We start from the raw sequence: 24,392 nt of genomic DNA on the forward strand, positions 1-24,392 counted from the left end.
GATCATTAATAAATGAACTGCATATAACCGGATAAAACGCGTAGAAGAAACTGACCATGTTTTAGTTCTGTGTATACATATTATATAGTTTACAGAAACTAAAGAGCACTCTTGAGACAGGAAGATACGACACTGGTAATGAATATTTAAGCAAATGCACGTCACCTTCCGTGTTAATTGTATTAGGACTGGAAACTCAATTTAATGCTAACGTGTTGAGTGCTTAGAAACATGCAACTTAGGCCTTACATAGCCTTGGTCTTTCTTAATGACGGAAGCCGTTGTCTACACTAATATTATAAACGTAATTATGTTGAATATTCTTTCACGACAATATAATAGTTTGCAAATAATAAGCCATCCGTATGAAAACTTCGTTAATGTATAACAACGTGTTAAGAAATACATATCGCGTATCATTTATAGCAGTGCAAACTAAGTCATAAGAAAATAAGAAAGAAACAAGTTATACCAATTTAATATAATAAAACAATCATAACCAATGCGTGGCCTCGATAAAAGGTGCGGACAGCGTATACAAACATAATGCTTATATTTATTTATTTACAATTTGTTACCATTATATACAAAATCATACATAAAGTACAAGAAGTGTATACTTAATTAACAATTATAAACTCAAAATGACATGTAACTATAACAAAAACTAAATAAAATATATAAAATAAAAATATGTATACACAAAAATGTAAAATTTGTCCAAAGCTATAATTAGTTCCTAATTACGAGTCAGAAGAAAAATGATCGAAAATAAGGTTTTTAAATAAATTTAAAGACTGAGCTAGTCTGATATCAATTGGTAAGGAATTAATAAGTTTACAAAGATGAATATTACAAAATAGACACAATTATAATAACAAAACCCAAGAACGTGATAACAGAATGCCCTTCCTGCAATCGAATGGGCGATCCCAATTGATGAAATCCCGAAATTATCAAGATTGTTTGGCCCTTGTAGGCAAATTCTAGACATTCTGGTTAGTGGAAGCACAACAGACCCTCAAATTAGTGGACATAAATAATGCATCACATATTTTTGCATCGCCGAAATCATCGAAATTTCTAGAAAAAGAAATGAAGATTTTAAACGAGATATGAGGTGTGTCCAGCCAACTAGTACAGTATACACAGCAGCATATTATAATAAACATAGCATCCATCCATTGAAATGAAATGAAATCATTTTTTGCTATGATAATGGTACAATTATAGGCATGCAAATGTCATATTAATTTTATAATGGCATATCATACAAACATAATGTCATAATAATAGGTAAGTTAAGTTATTTAGAATTATTGTGAATCTTATAATCTAGATACTCGCCCAGGCACCTTGCCTTAAATTTAATCACCTCCCCCTTGAAAGAATTGCACATCAATTACGGCAATGAAGTATCTTTAAGTTGTTGTTCCGTAAACCAACTGAATATAGAGCTAAGCGATCTACCTATTTATATCTATCTATCTACCGGTATATATAAGATATCAAAGATAACTTCAATACCATATGAATAACATTTTAAACATAAATACAACCAGAAAATAAACTCCTTGAATGGAAATTGTATTCGTTTTTACAACAAGCTCCGAAGCGAAATTAGAGAATATGTAAGTACATTTAATTATATTAATATACAATTACAAACTAAAAATATATCTAATAACTAACCTTAAAATTTAATTATTAAAAAATATTATTAAAAGGAGTCCCTTTAGGCAAGGTTCCGAAGATACTAGCAGCGTTCCCTCTTTGAATAGCTAGACTAATTCTTTGTGCGAGGTAGCTGCCAGCTCTTCGTTCTCCTGTGATGTCGACTAACCTTTTTGATAATTCCCTAAAAAGCTTTAATGCGCTAGGACCCCACGGACCAAGGGTCTCGACACCGAATGGGACAAAATCATATTCAGAGCCTAGACCCCTGTATTTGCAGACTTTAGCTTTTTCAGCCGCATCACAAGCCGCACCAGCTCTCTTGTTAGTTCCATGAAGATTGGAAGGGGCCAGTGTGTCTGAACAGGTGGCATCCCATACCAAAACCCGACCCATCTTCCATGGAATCAAACTCATACCGTCCGGTCTCTTGCCATCGTCTCTAGCAATTCCAGTCGGCTCAAGTAGATTAGGCACGTTGACGGTGGCAAGGGACCGATGTATGATATCGTTGAGTGCGGCATGTCTCGAGAAGCGGCCAGCACTTTTTTGACATGATAGTCCGTGATGTCCTAGTTTGTCGACATCACTGCCACAGGGACAAGTATGAGGAGCGCAGACCGGTACCCCAAGCCGCAGACAGGTTGCGATTCGGAGCGTGTCAGGTTCAAGAAATGTTCCTGTATTTGACGAAGGGTAAGCGTGAAGCCAATAGCCGGCCTCATGCGTACCCACGGCCAAAAGCCTAGCACGTGCTGAACCTGTACTACGGCTCAAAAGATTGTCATAAGTCATTTTACTGTCTATGTCGTCCCAGCTCCTCTGTGAATTTAGAGAAAATGGAAAATTTTGACCTGGGCATGCAATTAAGAAAGCGTTTCTAGCTTCTTCCAAGCCAGCAATCTCAAAGTTTGAAGGGGATGCCCTTAAAATTTGACTTATGAGATTTGCTGAACTATGGACAGAAGATAGGAAAGCTGGTAAAGCGACACTGGAAATTTTGCGAATCCCCAAACCACCATAACGGATTGGTAATGATGCTTGGGTCCACGATTGCTCGTTCAGCTGTATATTAAGAAGCGATTCTAAGCTAATTTTGATTACGTCGTCTACTTGTGTCAAAAGATCTGGGTGATTCCAAAAGGAGCAGCAACGGAGCACATACGTAAATTTTGGGACAAAAAGACAGTTTTTTAAGATGCAAAGTGCATAATGCTGACTAATTTCAAGGAGACGATCAGCAGAATTTTTAAATTTATTAATAGAATTATTAATATATTCAAAAATAGATTCATCAAAAATTGGAGAACCTAAAAGGTAAAGGGAATTACTATTAACTATTTTAATATTTGGAGGCAAAATCTGAAATTTTTGTGTTACTGTATTTAAATTTAAGTCGCAGTTATTTATGAACAGTTCGCATTTGCTGAGATTTAGCTGCAAACCAATGGCTTCAAATTTAGATTTTATTAAAAATAGGTCCGAAAAAACAGTGTCCACATCACCTCCTAGTGTGCCGTCGTCCAAATACCAAACGTTGAAATTTGAATTTAAATTTTTGATTATTTTATTTATTGCCAAACTAAAAATTGCAGGCCCAAGGGGATCACCCTGTTGACAACCTACTTCTGAGGACAGTTCATTTGTACGATATAACAATTTTGTTGGATCAGCGTAACTGAGAAGAAGATAATTATATATTTCAGGTATATGTTGTTTTACTTCCGTCAACAGGGTATCCCTATTAACTGAATTAAAAGCATTTTTTACATCAATTTTTAGCAACACGTCTGGCTTTCCGTAAGTTAGGAAAGAGCGTAGGGCATGGACGGCTGCCTCACACCCTCCTTTTACACCGAAACCTAACTGTACGGGTTCAAATTCTGAATTTAATTTTGGTAAAATATGTCGAACAGCAATTTTTGAAGCCAGACGTCTTAGTGTTGAACCAACAGCAATTGGTCTTACGCCTCCATCCTTTTTTGTGAGGGCAATGAGGTTCGCGCCGAAAAGAATGGGAACAATTTCTGCATTGATTTTACCTGAATACATAAAATTGATTAATTTTGTTAACGAATTTACTAGTTGCTCGCCTGCATCACCCACAGAATGCGATGTTAAATCTTTTAAATGTTGGGGTGTTATCCCATCCAATCCTGATGCCGAACCAGGTTTAAATGATAAAATGGCATAATTAACATCTTTATTTTGAATGTGTAGGCATGCTTGACCTGCTGTTGGTGGGTCGAAAAAATATGGGTTTATTGGAGCTGAGGGATGTTTTGTCCGTAAAGCCTGAAGGGTGTCAGGGGTGTCTGGTGATAGCACGTCGTTGGAGAACAAAAGGCGAGCGGCACCTTTAAGATCTCCGTCACAAATTTTGTTTTCTATAAGTTTGTTGCGATTACGGCATCATGCTTGATTAAAGGTGCAAGAGAAGGCAAGGAGCTTACGTCACAGTTATTTTTAATTTTTTGTGTCAATGATAAATTCTGTTCATCAGTTTTTACTGTATGTAGTGTGCTGTATGTAAATAAAAATAGGTTCTGCCAGTCTTGAGTACAATTGTTGATGTAACATTTCTTGATTAATTTTGTCAAATGTGTGGCAACAGTTATTCGTGCTCCTCGAGGGATTCTTTTAACTATTGGTATACTATTTTTTAAATGGCTAAGATATGTATGAAAAGGACTTGGATCGTTGGCTACATAAGTGGGCGCACTCGCAATAATGGGATAGGTTTTAGAGATTGAACAGGTTTGACTAAGGCATTTCTTGTGTGTTTTGGTAATGTGAATTTTGAGGCCTTTTAATGATTTAAATGACTTATTGCACTGTGTACATGTATGGGTTGCGTTCGACGTGCCATCATATGAAAGGGTCACGGTCTGCATTCAAAAAATAAATAACTTAAATCTAAATTTAAAACACTAAAGAAACTTAAAATAAACACTCAAAAAATATAAAACTTAAAGTCAATATCACTGCTTATTATGGTAACTTGCAAGAAAGGCAGCCTTAGCAAACACGATGTCAACAGCGAAGAGCCAGAGCAAAAACATATGCATAATGCGGAAGCGAATGTGGAAGCACAAACACAAACAAAAGCAAAAACACAGAGAAAAAAGGATAGATCGCTATTAAAATTTTTCAATTTTTTCCACTCACATTTTTCCCCACCTCAAAATTTTACTTGTTTAAAATTTTTGTTTATTTCATTTTCAGGCATTATATTTCAATCGTTTGTTAATTGTTCACTTTTATTTCATTAAAATATATTTTAAATTCTCAAAAATATTATTTTTGATGTTGTCACTTTGACATCATTTTTCTTTTTTTTCTTTTTTCTTTTATTAATTAGAGAATTATCACTGAATAAATGCAAAACTTTCTAAACGTAAATTTATAAATTTGCGATTATTCAAATGATCCCAATCTTGGGGTTTAATTTGCTTCAGTTCGAATATTTATGGCTACCCTGCCTTACAATCATTTTTTATGAATCAAAACTTGGCGATTAAAAAAGTGGCGGAGCGTTTCTTTCCCAGTTCTTTTTGCCTGCTTTACGGCCTTGAGTAGCGAACTAATAGTAAATCTAAATTTAGAGAGTTTAACATCTTTTCTGTTGATATTCTTAAGTGTATTTGGTTGTCTATATGAATAAAGTTATTTTCAGTTTTGAGTGTTAAATAGTATTGTGAAGATACACATAATCATGCCCCTTGGCACTCATTTATTGATTAGTTTTTCCCGGGCATCATTCACCTAAATTAAATAAGTCCAGTTGTAAATAAGTAAATGACATGTTAAATAGGAATAAAGATAAATTTAAATACAAAATTACTTGAATAGAATGAAACACACAAACTTCGTTCTCATTTCTGCCTGAGGCAATTTTACAGTTGAAATCCCTTTTCAGCATTTTCCGAAATCAAATAGCGTATTTTTTGAAATATAATTGTGTGAGTTACGTGATTGTACACAAAGATAACTTTGTCTTATATTGTGTTTAAACTGACAGACGTCCTTATCTAAAAGAGCATCGTTCTCTCATCTTTGAAGTCTAAGCCTTTGAGTACAATCGGAGTGATCTCCGGTTTTCCACAATTTTCCTTAAAGCTTTTGTTTGACTTGAGTGAGAATTCATGATACACTTGTGTTCAAAAATAAAATGAGATTATCAGCTGGTCTTGAATATACAGGATATGTCAGATTTTCAATCTGTTCTATACAGTAATTGTCAGATTAATGGTAACTGTTTATGCGTATATTTATACTGTACATCAATTACATTTCAACATCTTTCAACACTTTGTACAGACCTAATCAATAAGTACTCGTTGCTTAATGTATGAACTGTCAGGGTGTTTCAATATTGGAAAAGACTTTTATAGGATTATACATTGTATTAAAAATTTAATAGTTATCTACGTTTATTATAGAATTTAATGTTAGATAAGGCATAGGACAGAATTAACTTTTAGTTTATTTATTATGTAGCAGGAGTCTAACGGGAAGGAGGCACCTCATTTTAAGTGTTATATGGTAGTAGTACCATATGACCACGACTGATGGACATTTACATTGCCTGAAATCTGTCAAGTGCCTGCCTTGCCTTCATTTTAAGCATTGGTACGCTCTTTTCTTGGAAGTCCATTTGGACTTTTGGTCTTTAAATACTTCAGTGGATAGCTGGTTATATATGGTGGTGGTGCATAACAGAAATTCCCGTAAGAAACACTTAGTTGCAGAACGACGAACGTCGAACTGATCCGGTAAGGTCATTTAAACCTTATCTCTTTTTAGGAACCACGTTATTAATATAAGAACTAATGACGATATTTAAGCGAACTAAGAGTGTTTCTACTCTACTAATCCCTACTCTTGTGACTTTAGTAGGTATATATGTAGATGTAAGGTAACAGACAAAGCTCCTCGGATAAAATCAGAGCGGGATTTTGTCAAAGCAAGCTCTCTCGAGCGAGCTTACAATGAAAATTCGACTCAAAGTTATCTAGCTTGAACGATTCAATGACCTTGACTGTTGAGAGGTAGTGAATACTAACTACTACTAACTGGTATTTATTGAATTGCGAGTATTCCAAGTCCAAGTTTCTCAAAAGCCGACAACGCACTCGCAAGACATTGAAAGTTTCCAGGGGCGACGGTATCACCTAACATCAGGTGACCCTCGTGGCTTTTAGCACCCAGTTCTATTAAAAAAAATTAAAAATACTGTAATTGGCAACAATTTTAATGATAACAATAATAAAAAATAAAAACAAAACAAACTATAAAAAGTATAAAACTACGAGTATTTGAATTAAAAATTATAATGTCGGTACTATGTTATTATCCTACTCTTAGCCTTTTATAGGGTTTATCTTGTAAACATTCAAAGTAAAAACGGTTTAGTACTTCATTCTTTTCCTTTTAAAACAAGGTTATTTAATTAAAACTTAAATTATTAATTATTAAAACATTAATAATTATTATAACAATTTAATAATTAAAACAAATTTAAAAAGTTTGTCCTTGCGGCAGTATACTGTTAACGCTGGCAAAATTTATTTACTGTATTGCGATACTTCTTCCTTACGCGAGGAAAACACTGTGGATTCAGCAGTACTACTATAGTACTATACTAGTAACTTACATCTATAACTAGCGACTGTGCACTTAAAGACAGTTAAAATTATTACATTTACATAAAGTCGTTGCACTCATCCTTTTCTTTTAATAACGTATGTCTGGTAAAAAGTTATATAAAAAAACGTCACAAAAGGGCAGATACTGCAACTCAACTTCAGTTTTAGTAAGGACATGTTAAGCTGTTTTGCATTCTTAAAATATACGCACAATATACGCTCCATATCTGCTAGGCTGGATTCGAATGCACTACTTGACCTTGAAAATTATTAATTAACATGCAAGGATTTTTTTTACTACGTTCATGACGCGATTTGAATTTAAAATTCTCATCATTATTAATATTTGACAATGTTGCAACAGTTGGGAAAATAAGTAATAGAATCATACCATATGTATTTTTATCCAATTTTAATTTAAGGTTCGTGGACCGTAAACGAAGTTGTGAGTGTTGATAAGCAAATACGTCTTCAGGGGATGCTTTTAAAAGCACCATTTCATTATAAAAGAAAGTTATAATAATGAGTCTCCAGTGATATTAACCGAAGAAGGCAGGTGACGATTACTGTCTCGCTTTATAAAGCGATTTACGAGTTTAGTGCTTATGACTTTTATGACGGTAATAAAGAGTTTTAAAATTAAAATAGAAATGTCCAGAACAACTTTACCGGGTCATTGACAGACTCCATAGCATATTGGTAGACGTTTCTCTGTTATGGAATTAAGTACATAAAACGAGGAGCTTTTTATAATTCATGTTAAGCATGGTGTACATCATTCATCGGTAATTTAGATACATTTGATTAAAATAAATAATATTATTATTATAAATTTCGTGCGACTACTGAAGATGATATCAGTGCTGTGCGATGCTGGAGGAAGATAGAAAATGACCTATCAGCAGATACGGGCTACTTACAAACCATTAATATAATATAATCATTTAATGAATATTTCTTTTTTTTTGATGTTCATAAGTGTACATTATGTTACCTATATGAATAAATGATTTTTTTTTTGGGCAAGCCTAGGCATTGATATAAGACAAGTTAAAAAAATATTACACGAATATTAAGACGTTAGGAAGCTTTGTACCAGATGGAGTAACCGAAAAATGTGACGTTAAATTTTTTTCCAACGCCGATAAAGAAGTTTCAGTTCAAAAAAATTATTACACATAATAAGGATGAAAAGCGACAGCACTAGCCTCCACACTCACTCACACACACAGACAGCACTAGTATTCTTTGTGTCGTGGGCAACTCTTTATTTACTTTGACATATTAATGATTTTAGATTCTTGACGTAATAAATTCTATATAACACATAGGTCTTAGGGTCTATTTCACAATGTCCGGATAGGTTCCAAATAAGCTCTTTATTACTTATTGGTAGGATAAACATTTGTTGCGTTTCACGACTATCAGATAGCGCTATTCGTCATAAAACCCGAAGTTTCTTATTCGGAACTTTAATCTTCTGAATAATTTATATGTTGCATAGTATTTGGTACTTTATCCATACATCGTGAAACAGACATACAATTTTACTACGACTAGAAGTATACTTCCCATTTCAACATATGAAAGGTTGAGAAGTTATAAATTTTTTAATCGATATTGAACGTTGGGCAGAGAAAAAGCTTAAATGAAGGCTTGCCTTGTGTGCGTTGTACAAGTAGTGTCGGCATATTGCCATTAAATCTAACTGTTTACAATTTAGAAGTTGGGTAAAAGGTTTCATATAGTATATCCTAAAATGGCTCATAATAAAACAGAAATATCTGCTTCGATTTCTATCAAAGTGTGTCATTATTGCTTATGTGCGATACAATTTGTCAGTCCCAAATATTTATTTTTCCGACCGCGTTGTAATAGGCACTATAAATCTTGCCAATAAATGTACTCCCGTGGAAAGAAAACCGATCGAAAATGGTCCTAATAAATTTATAATTTTAATTAAAAAATGTATTTTCGGTGCTGGGTTATGGGTGAATGCTTTTTTCAAGCCATTAGTTAATGTCACTTGTTTCTGAGGTATATAGAGGATAAAAGGTTTAAGCCTGAATAAATAACTTTATTCTTAGTAACAGTTTATATTCTTATGAATAGATAGAAGCTATAAGTTTATTTGCTTTTTTTTAAAGAGTACCGAGAGTTTTTTACGCCGGCTTTTTCTCTCCGCCTACACCCTCTGTCTGCTTTTGATGAGTAGGGATGCCTACAGGTTCGAATTTAATGTTGTGGAATAAGTGATACCTTGATGATCTTATGTTCTAAAATAAACGTATTTTATTTTATTTTTTTTTCATTTTTTATTTTATTAATAATAGTACGGTATTAGTGCACTACCGGTAGCTTCAAGTGTAATAAAAGCGTAATGTCGTCAAGAAAATAACGCCTTTGAGTGAGTCGGAAAGTAGACCTACCCAAGAGTGACTCATTATCAGATTTCAAAATTGGCTTTTTTTATATATAGCAAACGAGCCTACGGGCCGCCCAAAAAGGGCAGTCATCGCAGCCCATAGACACCCTTAGTGGGTGCGTTGCCGGCCTTTGAGGGAGGAGTACGCTCAAATAGTTGGAGGTCGTATCTCTCAGGGAGGACCCTCACCGGGAGTTGATTCCACAGTTCGCTAGTTCGCAAAAGAAAATGGCTCTACCACTTACAATAAAAATTGGTGGAAAAATTCGAGATAACTTCAAACATATTTTTAATTTCAAAACTTATGTTTTTGGTACCGATTTAGCCTAAATAGTACACATAATTAAGTTTTATTTTAACTTAAATACTAAACATTAGATTCACTCACTTTAAAATACTGTCTCAATTTGCAATTTAAAATCTCATCACTAGAGAAATATTTAATAATGGAGAAATTACTCTTCCTATTGAATAGTATTAAAGTTGGCCACAATTTTCTTAAACTAACTAGTTTATAAAGCGGGACCGTGGAAAATCTCATTAGACTTAAACTGAGTTCAAATAGACAGGTTAATCGATAAATCCTTGCTCAATAAGACTTAAGACTCTGGGTTTATTAAGTTCTGAAAGGAAACTATCAGATTGAGAAGATTTAAAATGCTGCTTAAACAAAAAAATGCGATCCTTTTGTATAAAAGAATGCAGCTCAGAGTTATTTTTAAATATATTATATATAATAAATAATATTTTTTTAAATTCATAGATTAGTCAGTGATTTAATATGTTCATTATAAATTTACAAAACACTATAGATGCCAGTGGTAATGTAATGCGAAGCTGAGATGATTTTGGGCGGTTTCGGACTAGCGTATTTTTCTGCGCGTTTAAGGTGTCGTTTCAGCGGTACAACACGCGCTTCGAAAACTAGACGCGCGTTAACTGACATATTTCAGCGTGTTCGCTCGAACCGGTAGTGGCGTCGTGTATCAACATGGATTCTGACGAAGAAACATTGCCAGCGTCCATTGAGCGGTAATTTTAAATAGTACTTTTCTTTAAGTTTGCCCTCAATAAATAACAACAATACAATTTTCCATATTATTTATGAACATAAAATTTTCCAAATTTAATTAACTAATTTTGTGTCATGGTCAATTGGTGCATTAAACCGAAAAAATACTGGCATTCGAGATGTGGTATTAGAAGAGTTGTGAATAGCATGGACTGCAAAAAGAAGCAACGAGTCCATTTTTAACCAACTAAAAGATCACCACAGATTTGTTGCTTAGCTTTTGACATATTGCCAGGAACCCTCTCCTATCCTCCCTTTATCCTCTCGACAAACTGTCAATGGTAGGGAGTGATGGCAGAACAAGCCAGGGTTTATCGCCTACTCGTTAATCTAACCAAATTAAGACGGTTATGAATCTTGAACTTAAGTATATAGCGATGTGTAGACTATTATATATGTATTCTACGTATCGATTTGGGTTATTCAAGACAGGCACGACCTTCATTAATGAAGACCACGAACAAAAGGATACATTAAAAAAAACACACACAAATATCTGATTTAGATATTCATATTATAAACTATGAATCCATTATATACTCTCATTGACATAAGACTGATCGCCAGTTATTGTTCACAGCATGATGCAATAATGTCCAACGCATGTAAAAATACTAGGCGATTATATTTTAATTATGTCAACAGGCATAAAATAGAACAAGTTTTCCAGTTAATTGCTTAGGTATTGACGAAAATTACTGTAATAAAAGCCCTTACCAAAACTAATACAATCCAATTTGTTAACATCAAAGACTAAATACTGGTATTGATATAATTTGAAGCGGTTCGCGATGCGGGTAACAGATATTTATAAACGACTTCAGAAGTACGAAGAAGATCAAGAACAATGAAGGCTATATTATCATTATTGTGTCGAGTAATAATATATTTATAATTTATATACTTCAAACCTCGATTTGCCGAAATATGAATTTTTACTTAATCTATATAGTATATACATACCATTATATGGAGGATTTTGCTATGCTCCTACATAGAGCCTGTTCGATTTTACGAAAAAAAGCATAAGTACTAAATAAAACTATTTTTTTTTGTTGATCTCGATAAGAAACATCCTCACAGTTACTTTTAGATACTTCAGTCTTGCAGTTTTGTGCTAATTAATTAGTGCAACATATTTTGAGATTACTGCTCCCACAGCAGAATGCTGAGCCAGGGCTAGTTACTACCACAGCACGCAATACACATGTAAAATGTACCTTATTAATTTTTTTCTTTCAATAATTTTTTGTTATTTTACTTTATTGATTATTATTATTTTGCATGATTCTGGATGTGTTTCGTTGGTAATAAATGTTTTGTTATGAATTTTAAATAAATACTCTGTATGCGATTAATTTTTATTTAGACTGGCCATAAGTTTAGATAAAGTTAAAGAAAATTTATAATTCTATTATGACTTTGGCTTGACATTTCTAAGAAATGTTTAAACTTAGAATACTAAATTTTTATAAAATGTTAAACGTGAAAAATATCTCATTTAATAAATTGTATTCTTAGCCAATAAGATGTTTATTAATTTCAGTAATAATCTGCGTAGGGCCGTTTGGAAGAGATCGTTAAGTGGTGATAGCCGGCAGCTAACTTTTTTTCTTTTTTATGTTTATTGTTAATATTATTATTTATTCAAAAAGTGTTAATAAATAAAATAAGAATATATCTAGACGAAAAATTTAAAATGTCTAAAACTAATAGCAATAACTAAATGTTTATTTAGGAACTTTAATGAAGTTTAACACGAGTTCGCCCATGAAAGATAAACAGTTATGTTATATAAAACTATTAACACGATAACAAACAATAAAGTTCCAGGAAGTGGTTTACGAATTTCATGTATGCAAACGTATAGAGAATAGATAATGAAGAGGGAAATAATGTTATCTTTAACTATTAAATGGCGACGTCTGTCGACATACATTTATTCAGATTTCGTTTAAAACAATTGATGCTCCCAAAAAAACAATTGAAAAACAAATTGTTTTTTTTGGGAGCATTATCATTAGTCACGACTATTGAAGCATTACGTTAAAGTCATCAATGTATATTCCTTAATTCATAAAAACCAAATAATACAAATCTTTTTATCAAAAGTAATCTTTCGTATAGAAAGCTGATATTCTGTCTATAAAATCTATTTAAATAATATGATATTTTATCTTAAATAGTGCAATTAGTTGTTATTAATAAGAATCTAGGCTACAATGGCAGCCAACTTGAGAGTTAAAATCTTAGTCTAGAAAAACTGTATCGATCGTCATCGATTTAGAAAACTGTTGATATCACAAAACGTCGTTATAAATACACAACGTGTATTTATTAAAAGAATGACTCGAGACTGTGAGGACAATACAAATAGAATTTTTACAGTTTTAAGTACGAATGAAAAATTGGTGAAGAATTGTTGTCTTGAGGAATCTTAGGGAAAAACAAATTCAAAGCAAAAGACACGTATAAATTAATTCAACGGGATGGAATTTAATGCCAGCGAAATATAAGGTTACGAGGTGATTGATGTGGTTTACGTTTCGGCGGGAAAATATTTTTGCATGTTTGTAGATAACGTTGATTTAATAGTCAGTAGGGAGTTAAATATAAAGAAAATATTTCCTGAAATTCCGTAATAGCATTATGATTTTCTGAAGCTCAATACTTATATAACTGAAGGCTCACCGCCCAGGGATAACATCCCCAAGAAGCTCGCGCGTGCAGTTATCTTCCTTTCGTTTTTTAACAGATTCGGGAAAATCAAAACAGTTCGATTGTTTTCATACAACAAATTCAATGTGATATAACACGCTACAGTATTACAGCCAAAAAGCATACATTAAGGTTTTTACTGAAATATGGGTGGATATTGTTTAATAATTTAATTTGTTAAATTAAGATAATGTATAAATATGGTTTCTGTGACGAATAGAATCAGGTTAGTGCTCCAAGTAATCATTTGTTTTTTGTAAAGTAATAATTTATCATTGCTAATATGTAATTAACATTTGGTCGTTGAAGTATCTTTTGTAAAATAAATGGTCTTAAGTAATGTATTTTAGTAAAGAAAGAATCTGACTTCCGTTATTTACAAATGTATTTGAGTTGTACATATGGAAGTATAATCGTGCTCTTCTTCAGATTCGAGTCTTTGTAATTTTCGTCAATAAAAACCTTCGCGATTATAACAGATTAAAGATTCATCTGGATGTCAATATATTGGGGGTTGATCAATTTTAAAGAAAGCACTTTTAAGTGACTATCCGACTTTTTTATTTTGCTGGTATTTGTGTCATCACTAGATTTTCTTTGTAACATTTCTGTTAACCAAAATTGTCATATATTTTCAAAAAGATATCTTGTTACATATTCTTATTTAGCATCTTCAATAAATAAATAAGTTCTCTGAAGTTTTGTATATATGAAAATTATTCTCAAGAACTAGCAAAATCATATCGATTATGTAATTGAGAATGGTAATAAAAGATCCAACATTGTATTTGCGAAACATTGGAAGCCAGATCAATTTAATGCCGACTGTCGGAATCGTTCGCAAGTTAAGCAAATATTTTTTGTTTGTACTGCGTTGAAAGGGTATTGTTCTCAATATATTCCCTAATAATGTACTTTCCACGAATTATTTGTTTTTACTGTATGAATAGTATATAAAAGAAAAATGATGAAAGAAACTTGTAATAAAAGTCCTTGCGCCACTCGATTATATATTATTATTGAATGAAGTCAATATGTGTTTATATTTATACTACTTGAAACGTGTGTTATGTGTGTCTGTTTACACTGACATATTTTTGAAGTTAAATAAAATAGTTGTCCAGAGTAATCCTTGTAAATCAAAATGCTAGCAACTATTGAATCGATCTTTAATTAATTGTCTAGAGATTCAATTAACTCTCTGACTTAACTTCTTTACTGCGACATTTACAAATTTTAGAACTATTCATGCAACAATGATTGTTTTATAATTTCTATCTCATTCAAAAACAGACTAAAAATGTTAAATATGATCGGTATTTCCTTTATTTGGTAAAGTTATAAGGCTGTAAAGAAATTTTACGAGTCCATTACAAAAGGAACATAACCCCATTACGTATCTAACGACGCAAGTGACCCCGTGAGTATTTCAAAAACACAATTTTTATTTGCTGACTTGATCATACGTCAATATTTGAATCATCCCGATTTAAATATTGAAGATGTTTCAAATAAGATTTATTTTTTGTCACCCACAGTGCGATGCCGTACGGTTGCCTATTTTTTTTTAAAGAACAGGGTTCAAACGGGCCTAATCATAACTCGTTAATTATGTTCTGATATAATTGATGTGTATTTGTATAAAATTTGTGATGTCATATTTATTGTATTATTGTATGCATACGTTGTTTTAGAACTTATAAATAAATAAATAAATTAATAGCTTTGTTGTTAGCTTAGGTGGTATGTTCGATCCCCGCGCATTTAACATTCCCTCCAACGGTTAAAAAAGATAGTACGGAAACCGGCTTTCCTTTGGGTCCAGTTGGTTTAGATCTATCCAAAAAGTCGACGGCGTCTGTCAGGCACACGAGGGTGATCCTGCTTGCCAATTAGATTGACAAATGATCATGACACAAATACAGAAATCTGATTTTTTAATTATGTACGAAATTTAAGAGCAAAATTAAAATAAATATACAGTTCTGTAATAATTTCTAATATATTAAAATAGCAGAAGCTCCATTAAAACATGCTAAGAAATCTAACATTAGCCATATAAAATCTGACGCAATTTTTATCCACAAACAAATACAACTGGCCTGATTTATGGGACATGCGTTTAGTTCAGTGAACACTGTACATTGAACAAAGGCCTTGGGTAAATCAGTAAGTCACCACAAATAGCATCATTAGTACGAAATATAGCCGATTAGTGGATGTACCCTCTAATTATATACGCAAAGGTATACAGCTCATTATCGCAAAGTATGTGGTTTGTCTGTATGACGTCAGTTGATGGTGTAAATATTACTGTCGACGCTACACTGACAGTCAATTCAAAATATATTCATGTAGACATTTAAATCTCAAATAACGAGCGTAGAACGAATGAGAAGAACTGGCAAGAGTCTCTCGGCCTTTCCAATTGCCATATATTGTCATGGTGAGAATTTAACATATGTTTTTAAAACTTAAAATTCATAATATGGTATAAAGTAATACCGTGCATAATCTAAAGCTTTAAATATAAACCTTATAGTACAATTCATAATAGGCCGGCAATGCACTAGCGGCGGTATGACTTAACATCAGGTGAGCCTCCTGTTCTATAAAAAAAAATTACACTCTCTCCATCTCGACACCTGGCCTTTCACAATGCTTTTAATTAGTGTTGCCCAAACGCAAGACCAAGACGAGACTTAGACCAGTCTTGGTATTGGTCTTGCGTCAATACACCTGGTCTTGGTCTTGGTATTGGTATTGCGCTCTCAGTCTTGGTCTTGGTCTTGATCTTGCAGCAAGAGTCTCGCAAGTCTCGCAAGACTTGTAAATACCTATTAGCCTATTGCTATTTATTCGTCACTCATGTCAAATTGTAAACATTCACTCCGAAAGCAATAAGAATTAAGAGTATCTAGCTAGGTAAATGGGCGAGAATAATAAATAAGATAGACTCGAAGCGAAACTCAATTGGAAATGACTGAAATTGAAATAAAAACTCATATTTATTTACCGACAAAGAAAAATGCGGCATTCTTTGATAGATAGAATAAATCTAAAAGATTAAAAAACAGAAGTATCAGAATCAAAATCAGATAGGTTTTGTGCCTACGCAAAAATAAAGTGTAGATAATTATGCAAATAATATTGTTTATTATGTTCCTTTTTTATTGGAACTATACGTTGCCTGCTGTTTTTATGGAGGTTACTAGCTACTAGAGTAGATACGATAGAAATTGATAAACCGACACTGCAAATCTCGATTTTTGGAAATGTGTGATTTTAAAACCAAATGCGTAAAGCAATATGACGTCGTTCATATTTGGAGTTTTTCCACGTTTCAAGTTTGTTTAAATCACCCACTTCCAAATTTGCAGTACAATGTCCTTCAAAAAGGTATAATAGGTATTAATAATAATATAAACTAGGTATATTACTATAACTAAATGTTTTATAATATCCTTACGACTACAATCTTCCTTGCGAGGACAACATAATCTGCGTCCGTTCTGAGCATCCGAAAACCTATTTTATTCTTTGGAACCATAGGCAATGGCGGCGACCTTTGACATGAAAGCGACGGCGGCAACACAAAGTCTAGGACTAAATTTTTACCTATTTTGGTACGGTTGTCAATGTTGGCATTAGCACAGAAAAATAAAATTAAGTAAACACGTTTATCACTTTTTTAATAACTAGGTATCCACGATAGAATATTTTTTCTACTAATACCCTAAGTACTGTCTTAATATATTTTTCATAATTTTTTGTTTTTCAGTAATGTATTGTGCGTAATTGAATAAGAAACTCTAAATCTTACTTGAGAGCTTTTTTAAAATAAACTTAAGTTAATAAAACGAAAGCACTGACATGGCATATACAATTTTCAATCCTGCTGCTCACATATATATCACTCACTATCTATCATTTACCGATATTAACAATGATTATTTCGAAATCAAAAAATTCGCAATTCAATAGATGCAATACCTACTTAGTTATTAATTATCATCTCGCCCGACAGCCAGTGTGAGAATGTATTTGTACAAGAAACTCAGAGCATTCAATTTATACCTACCTACTGCTAGACATCTTTACGGTCATTTAATTTTATCCTCCTGTACCAACCCTTCCAAAATAGGTAACAATTTTGTGTGCCTCTGTCCGTACTCTTTGTCGGCGAATGCGGCGCTCAAACAGTGTCAAATGCTGTGATACACTTGTTGCAAACCGCGGCGTCTTTGTCGGTAAATTATTAAATATCTAGGTATATAATACACCGACCGACCAATAGTTTATTCGCAGAACGTCACATTTTCCCAATCAACCTTGAACCTTAATTCTCTAGCGATAAAGTTGAAAATCTGTTAAAGAAATTTGATAACGCCCAAATCTCAGTTTGTCCTAACTGCAAGACGCAAGAGTCTTGCAGGCTTAAGTATTGTCTTGCTCAAGTCTTGCAGGCTTCAGTCTTGGTATTGGTCTTGCTACGATATGGCGGTCTTGGTATTGGTATTGGTCTTGCAAAAATGCAAGAACAAGACCAAGACTGCAAGACCAAGACCGATTTTGGGCAACACTACTTTTAATACACTTTCTGCCGCGCACTACCTCTTTATGGAACTAGCTACCAGTTACTTAGGCCTTCAAGAAAGAAACAAACGTCATAATTTGCTAGTTCCCGGCGTTGCAGGTGACTATGGGTGGTGATTATCAATGTATAGTGGAAAATTAAAATATACAATGACCGAAAAGCAGCTAATAATTGTCAAACAAAACTATACATTGTTCTGCCGAAGGACCTGCAACTTTGAGTGTAGCATTCTTGTGGTAGTAGTTAAGCTAACGAGGTTAGATTGTAGGCATAGTAAAGTAAGATTTCATCTAACGTGTGACTGTTTTGAAGGTGAAGAAATAAAATTGTTTATTTTTAGTTCATAGAAAAGTACAGATGGCTCGCTCGTAAAATTCTAACAATATAGTACTTTACGGCATTGTATCGTTGTATATCGATGATATTGTTAATAGTGACCGGAAGTTACAAATAAAAATTTACGTGAAATTTTTGTAAATCGAATAATTTGGGTGAAATTTTGTTATTTGCCTTTTAACAAATTCAAACAATTGATCCGTCTGGAATCGAACCTAGAGTCTTGAACACTATATCGGTAGCTCAGATATATACAAGGCAAAATATATCCGTTGCGGGAGAGGCAACAATTAATTGTATTAGACATTTTTTTTTTTTTTTTTGTCTGTTTTAAAAAATCGTATAATTAATATTCAAAAAGTAATTTATGAAAAACTCAGTGATTTTTGAAACTTTGAAACAAGCAGGATTTTCATATTTCACTGACCTGAAATGTACATGGCAGTTCAGAAATTACTTTCATTTAAAGCAAAAATTTAAAGCCTACTAAACCTAAAATTTGATAAAACCCGCTTAATTAATAAATTTAAAACAATTTAATGTAAATAAAGCATCTACCAAACAAAACACTGCGAAATATGAGTTGTGCGTCGTGGTTAACACGAAATGCTGAAATCCATAAATATTTGGGAATTACCACTGTTCGAAGAAGAGTTTAAGAGATCAGCCGAACAATACAAAATATGACGTCAGCTACACGTCAACCTATCTGACTGTGACTGTTACGGCTGAGAAGGGCTTGCCGCAGTTTGATAGTTTGCGAGTTACGAAGGGAAGAAAATATTGAAATAAATATTGGATTGCAAAATGATATCATAAAAATCTGATAGAACTGATTGGAGGTAGTTAAAATAAAAAAATATACTAATTTCCGCTAAAAAAAAGAATATTGCGAACTGAACATGAATTAACATAGAGAGTTAAACGTTGCTTAAGCCGTTTACCAAGATTTATACATTTATTTTTTAATATTATTGTTTTGTTTGTTACAGCCAAATAGCTTAGTTAGCTTTTCAATTAACATCCTAGCCATTTAACTAGGCTTGAAAGATATTCAGCCGTAGCGTTTGTTACAACATTTAATAAACTGGCTAATGCTTAGGCCTTTCGTACGATAGACATCGTGGCAGCTAAAACATCTGACATACGAAATATTTATTTAAAATCAAATTGCTTGAATCAGTCACAGCTAAATTATTATTATCACTTCACTCTTCATTGTAGTTGGTTTTTATTAAATTTTAGAAAACACCATATAGTTTGCCGCCATATTGACAGTTAGAAGAGTTTCGTTTTGTGAAATTTCAATTAACAGTCAACAGGCTAGGCAAGTAATGAAACGTCATCGATCCAAGTCTTTTGCCTAGCCGTTTGATCAACTGGCTGAACCATCTCATCATGAAATCTTTCATGCCGCTAGTGAAATTGCGCTGTTTAGTTAAGAAGCTAGGCTATAGATTGATCAGCTGATTAAGCTAGATGACTGCAGCATATACATTAAGATTATCTAGATAATACACTTTCACATAACAAATACGTATCGTAAAAAAGTTTTCATGATGGGTATTAGCAAATTGCGCGCCTTAAAACGCCTATTGTGTACTAGCTCTTATACTCTTCGGTCATCTTATCCAATATTGCGGGAAATTTAATCGGGAAATACTTCAACCCGTTCAATTTCCTTTGTTGAGCTGGAAAAACGACAACAAGGGGACAACAAACTTAACTAGAACCTTCCAATAAAGGTGAATTATTATTTATATAAGTTAATTTAGTTTATGTATATTTAATATATATTGTTTGTGATCGGACCTCATTACCGATTTTTTATTCATCATCATCATCAACATCACAAGCCATCTGTTCTTGTCCGTTTGGACGGAGGCCTTCTCCATCATCCTTTAGACCCTGAGAGCCAACCTCGTTGATGATGTCTTTCATTCAGCCTAATGAAATAATGGATAAAATAATGATACCTTTTATCGTTGAAATATCTGTGCAAACAAACAAATGCTTTAGTTTTGTTCGGAAAAATACAGTAAATATATCTCGACTTGGTAAGAGACAATAAACATACTGTTAAACAATTACCTATTAGTAAAATATAAAGTTCATTTAGGTTTTGCAAATAGTTAGGTTAGCAAACAATTACGAAAATCTACATTAAATTCCCTTGGCAACGACTCTAGCAGCGGATTGAATTTAAAACTACTTAACTATAGATGATTTTCACCAATAATACTTATTGTTATTTTCACAGACCGTAAAATCTTTCTATAACACACAAAACCGCGGGTAAGCCATACACTATAGAGAATTGTTTTTTCGCGCATCATCACTATTTTGAATCATCCCACTGAAGTGTCCCCGAACCAAATTAACTTAGGGTCCTTCAAGAAAAGAGCGTTCCAATTATCAAAATGCCGGCAACGCACTAGCGAGCCTTGTGGCAATGTGTGTGTTCATGGACGGTATTACTTAACATCAGGTGGGCCCTCCTGATATATAAAAAAAACAATATGATAAATGTATGTTATAGTCGTTTGTGATTTAGTTTAATGATACTTAAAAATTAATTAAATTATACGCGTCTTAAACATGTGATAGATAGTCCTATATAAGCAGGGCCAAATTTAGAGGTCTTAAGAGACTCCTGTCTAACATTTGCTGCAAAAAGTTGTTAACAGTAATAAGTACCTACTACAGACATCACAAGAGACCAAAGAGCTAGAAGCTACCTCGGACAAAGAATACCTAGCTACTGAAACCTGGTACCTTGCTTAATGGGACTCCTTTTATTAGTATATTTTAGCTATTATATTTTAAAATTAGTTATTGTTTTTTATTTAATTATGTAGGAATAAATAATGAAATTTATAATTACATATTATTATTATATAAATATTAATGTATATATGTCTTATAGGAATGTTTTATTTAAGGATTAAGAATAGTAATACTTAATCAAACTACGAAATGCTTTTTGCTACTATAATATCTATACGCACATTACTTCCGACGACAATAGAGTCGGGGGGTATTCGCTAAAGAAAATATGTTTAAAAAAAATCGAATAATGTTAGAATCTTCTTGATAAATACGATTACAAGGCTGTTGATCATCTCGGACGTGAGATAAGCGATAAGAAATGATGTCAGCGAGAATCGTGGTTAATTCAGTGATAATAAACAATTGCTTTGTAGACATGTTAAAGTTGCGTAAATAATATTGTTTTACAAAAACCACATATAATAACGATAAATAAATTAAAAACAGCTGCCCACTAAAGTTTTTCCGAACCCATTCAACTTAGGGTGCTTTAAGAAAAGAGCGTACCAATTTTTAAAAGGTCGGCAACGCACTCGCGAGCCCTCTGGCATTAAGAGTGTCCATGGGCGATGGTATCATTTAACATCAGGAGAGCCTTCTGCCCGTGAGAAGAGACAATAATTTAATATATAAAAATAAATATTTTATTTTCTTTTATTAAATAATTTGAGAAAATACCGAATTTAAAACAATATTTATTCATTTGGGGTCATGCCAAACTGTGCGCTCCAATTATGATATAATCACGATAAGTTGAACAAATATTTGGCCTAATGTCAATGCTATGCCTTGAATGCACCGAGTTCTCTCGTCTAGAGATATACTAGAAGATAATTCCAATATCAATAGTCAATACAAGATGGCCGTGAACGAGCAATGATTTTCAAGATCAATTTCTGGAATAAATCTGTGTTAAAGGTTGTATAGAATAAAAATTACAATATTCACTAAACTAGAATTAATTAACAATGATAAAATATGGGTAAAAAGTAATTAATTGTGTTCTAGGATTCTTGAAGACACTTTATCTAGGTCGAGAATTCTATAACTAGTTCACTTACAACTGTCATTCACTATTAAATACAGCCTAGAAACTTTAACGATGTCATAATTCAATAGGAAATAAAGGCTCTTGAATATATTTAATGGTTGAATAAATTATCTAAAATACACTGTATAAGAAATATACTTAAAATGGCAGAAAACAAATAGAAAAAAAAATAATTTATAGAAAAAACATTTGCTTTATTAAAGTCAGTCCAATTCCCAATAAAATACAATTGTATTCGTTAACTAAAGAAAAATTACTTCAGTAAAACCTAAATAAACGATGAAGTTTCGGAGACATGTCGAAAATTTTTTTTCCGAGGGCATTAAACAATACATTATATTGGGACCAAACGAACGAAAAATATATTTGTCAAAGGTTTTAAGAGTTGTCTATAGAATTTTTGCTCAAAAATTGAAGGTTTCAATATAGTAAAAATTTATTATATTATTTAAACAACTAAACATTTCGCTTGGTTTTCAGCAATCGCGTTTAGCGAGAAAATGATGTCACCGAAGAAATTGTATTACTTTACATATTTATATTATTATATATATTTTATTCGTATTTTGTTACAAAGACGATATTAATCAGAAATTACTAATGAAACAACTTTTTTGACATGATTTTTTAGCTAATCCGAAATGATAAGGAAAAACGTTTTCCTTGTAACTAAATACTTTAGGACCAAAGATATGATATAAGTACTAATTTCAAATCATATCAACATTTAAGACTACTCCAGTCTTCCTATAAGGGCCAGCACGGAACGCGCTAGTTCTTGGAATAAAAAAAAATAGCTATTTGGAACCAAGCTATATAAAAAACAATAGTTTTTTTTTATTCCTATCCTGTAATGTTATAATTATATAAATTTATAATAATATGTAAATACTGCAATGATGCCTCCGGCTTAGTAGTTGAAATTTATATATGTACAACCCAGAAATCCTGATTCAGATCAAATTATAATGTATGTATATCGATTCACAGGGCACAATACTTGCGTAAAAAATATCATAGAGACATATCTGCCGTAAGCCTCATTAACGGCTTATGAGAGATCTAATCGCATATATGTACTACAATTTATTATAGTAAAAGTCAAGTGGAGCTGGTTCATTATATTTCATAATAATGTCCAGTAACTGCGATGTGATTTATTGACTCACTGAACGGACAAATACGGTCGATCACGACTTATTAACAAGTCTGATTTATATTATACTTTATAACTACCAGCATATATAGAATTGTTTCCTAGATTCTAGAATTTTCTTGACTTGAATATATAAACTGTTTCATACTCAAAGTACGAAACGTATTGGTATTTAATTACCGGGCAATAATTTCTGATAATGATCCGTTGCTTTGTGTAAAATTTAAGGAAATGTTTTTGATATAGTTTTAATACAGTTGCAAATAATTTGTCAGTATTTAATTAACTATTTAACAAAAAGACATAAATTTACATATATACAATATTGATAGTAGAATAATCTCTTATCTATAGAATTTAAATATATGAAAATAATTTTAATTCTAAATGACTCATAAAATACGTACGTTTTAAGTATAAACTCATTACTGTCAGTATATACCGATTTATTATAATTAAAGTTTTAATAGACTATTAAAAATTATTTGTCCGTATTTAAATAAAATAAAAACTTACCAAAAAAACTGCTACAAAACTTTCTAAATAATTTTATAACTAAGAACTTAATGGAATAGTAATCCAAAGTATCACTCGAAATAGAATTTCCCGCGCTTTCCGCGATAAATAATAACATGCGAACGCAAAGACGCCAGAACACAGACTGAGCCGCGTCGGACAGATACACAATTTTACAACTGACTATATGAAAATATCTTTATGGCATGCAATTTTATCATAGATAATATTATTACCGGTAGATATTGACGTGGCATGTGCGTCTAGACCTTCGATCCAGGTGATAGACGGTCTAGACGCAATATTTGAAAAAAAAATAGAACTCAGGTTGAAATCTATGTTTACGCGAATTTATATCGCTTTCTGTACG

General features: G+C 32.6%; 1 protein-coding gene across 1 annotated transcript in view; it reads right to left on the bottom strand.

Annotated features, from left to right (window-relative positions):
* The window catches only part of LOC111002119 (prolactin-releasing peptide receptor-like), a 55,119-nt gene extending 30,931 nt beyond the window's left edge, over nt 1-24,188 (bottom strand). The window contains exon 1 of the mRNA XM_045627909.1: nt 24,023-24,188. The gene's annotated coding sequence lies outside the window, so the exon portion shown is untranslated. The remainder of the gene's footprint in view (nt 1-24,022) is intronic.
* Nucleotides 24,189-24,392: the final 204 nt, after the last annotated feature.

Source organism: Pieris rapae, chromosome 4 (assembly GCF_905147795.1).
Source record: "Pieris rapae chromosome 4, ilPieRapa1.1, whole genome shotgun sequence".
In the NCBI taxonomy this organism is placed as follows: domain Eukaryota; kingdom Metazoa; phylum Arthropoda; class Insecta; order Lepidoptera; family Pieridae; genus Pieris; species Pieris rapae.